At 42.8% G+C, this 2,301-nt stretch overlaps 1 non-coding gene across 1 annotated transcript; it reads left to right on the top strand.

Moving 5' to 3' along the window:
• Window positions 1–1,273: 1,273 nt before the first annotated feature.
• LOC111896040 (small nucleolar RNA R71) lies at window positions 1,274–1,380 on the top strand. The gene has a single exon (XR_002851792.1). It is a non-coding gene; the product is annotated as a small nucleolar RNA R71 (small nucleolar RNA).
• Window positions 1,381–2,301: the final 921 nt, after the last annotated feature.

Below are 2,301 nucleotides of genomic sequence, written 5' to 3'. Positions count from 1 at the left end.
ACACTTGCTCCCGAATCGGCTAAGGCATGAATGGTAGCCAAGTTGCCAAACTGGCAAGGTAGAGTTAAGCTCCCTGGGTCACCCTTCTTCTTTGGTAGCTTATTTAGCATAGCAGCTGAGCAGTTTACATTGAGGACTACCTTCTTCACTTCTTCCATCTTCCTTCGATTAGTGAGAAGTTCCTTAAGGAACTTAGCATATTTAGGCATTTGGGAGACGACTTCAATGAAGGGTATGTTGATTTGAAGAGCCTTGATATGATCTAGAAACTTCTGGTACTCCTCTTCCTGCTTCTCCTTCTTATCTCGGGCTGGGTATGGCATTGGAGGCTGATACAGCTTTTCAGGGACCTGTTCCTTCAGATTTGGCAGTGTACTCGCCGAGTCCATATTTGGTACTCGGCGAGTAAGGCTGTCAGATTGAAGATTTTTTTTCTGTTTGATTTTCTACCTCCTCCTTCTGTGATTCTTTGGGTGCTTCATTCTAAATAGGGGCCAGAGGAGTGATTATTTTCTCACTTCTTGTTGTTACTATATTTATGTGCGCGCATCGTGGGTTATTTTCGGTTTTACTAGGAAGTTCGCCAGATCATCTTTGGTTGATTTGTTGAGCAAGTTGTCGTAGCTGCGTTTCTATGTTGTGGATGGATGCTTGCTGGTTTCTAAGCATGGTCCTTGTTTCTTGAATTGCAGCATCATCATCACTGTGTCTCTTTTCTGAAGCAGCTACAAATTTGGTAAGCATTTCTTCCAAACTAGGTTTTCTTTCTTGTGCCGGCTCCTCCTTTTGGTAAAACCCTCTTCCTTTCTGCCTGAACTTCTCCTCCTTAGCCTTCTTGTACTCTTCATATGGGAGCCACTCTTTCTTTGGTTTTCGCCAATCTTCATCATATCAGTCTCCACTTGAGTAACAAACTTGCACCTTCTTGTTGCCATTTTTATCCAAGTCGCAATTTGTAGTAAGATGAGGCCCATTGCAGTTTTCACAATCCACCCGAATAGCATGGTTCGTTTGATCCATTTTATCCATCCTCCTATCCATGGTTTTTAGCATAGCCATGACTGCGGACAAGTCTTCAGTAGCTGCATATGCAGCTCCCCTAGTAACATCATTTCTTGGGTATTGGTATTCTCTAGAGTTTTTAGAGAATTCTTCAATTAATTCCTTGATCACCGAGGGTGGCTTCTTTGTGAGCGGGCCTTACGAGTCAAGTAATTTCCTGGTTGTGACATTGACGCCATCATAGAAAATGAAGACTTCTTGCTGGCTATTTAGGTGATGGTGTGGGTAGTTTCTTAGTAAGCTCTTGTACCTCTCCCAAGCTTCATATAGCGACTCTCCAGCTTGTTGTTCAAAGTTTTCAATGGCCTTCTTCAACTTGGCTATTTTGGAAGGTGGGAAAAAGTGATCAATGAATTCTTCTTTCATCTTGGCCCATGTGGTGACTAATCCGGGGGATGTGACTTGAGCCAGTCTTTTGCAACACCTTTGAATGTCACTGGAAGCATGCGAAGTAGCTGAGTCTCGCGAGGCACATTTGGAACATTGAAGTAATCAGCTACATCATTTACTTCATCCAAATGCTTGTAGGCATCTTCGTGGTCTTTTCCATAAAAAGGTATTTCTTTAAGTAAAGCTAGGATATGACTCTTGAGCTCAAAAGTAGCAGTCGCGGGAATTCCGGGTTGCACAAGTCCCGAGCCAGTGTCGTCGCGCATCCTCTTTTTTCCATTCCCCCATGGGGATTTCATCAATGTTAGCCATGGTAAGAGCTAACTCGTCGCCGGAATCGGAGTCGTGCCCATATGTGGGTTCTTCTTCTTCCTCGGTGTCGTACTCGGTGTCTTCCTTGATCGGGTCTTCGCTTGCTACAGATGCGCTAGATGCTCCTGATTTGCAGCTCTTCTTCTTCCCAAAAACAGTCTTCAAATTGGACAAAGGTGACTTCTTTGCTGTACTCGAGCTCTCCACGTCCTTTCCTTTGTTCCTTTTTAATGCGGATTCGGGATCTTCAAATGGGGGTACCAGCGGGGTGTTTGATCCTCTGGTCATGAAAGTCCTGAAATAAACAAGATAAAAACGTAAAAAGAACAAAAAAGTGTACTAAAAAAACGAAAATTAATCTGAACTACTGTTGTACTCGCCGAGTAGGTGCGAATGCACTGGGCGAGTAGCAGTGAAATTTTGTAAAACTTCTAAGCTTAAGTATAAAACTAAAACATATGCTAAAACCTAATTACTAACTATTAATCTGCAATAAATTAACTCTGTGCCAGTAAACTCACACAAATGATCGAAAAA

Source organism: Lactuca sativa, chromosome 4 (assembly GCF_002870075.4).
Source record: "Lactuca sativa cultivar Salinas chromosome 4, Lsat_Salinas_v11, whole genome shotgun sequence".
In the NCBI taxonomy this organism is placed as follows: Eukaryota; Viridiplantae; Streptophyta; class Magnoliopsida; order Asterales; family Asteraceae; genus Lactuca; species Lactuca sativa.
Note: the sequence above shows the minus strand (reverse complement) of the source record. Positions and strands in the feature narration are given on the sequence as shown.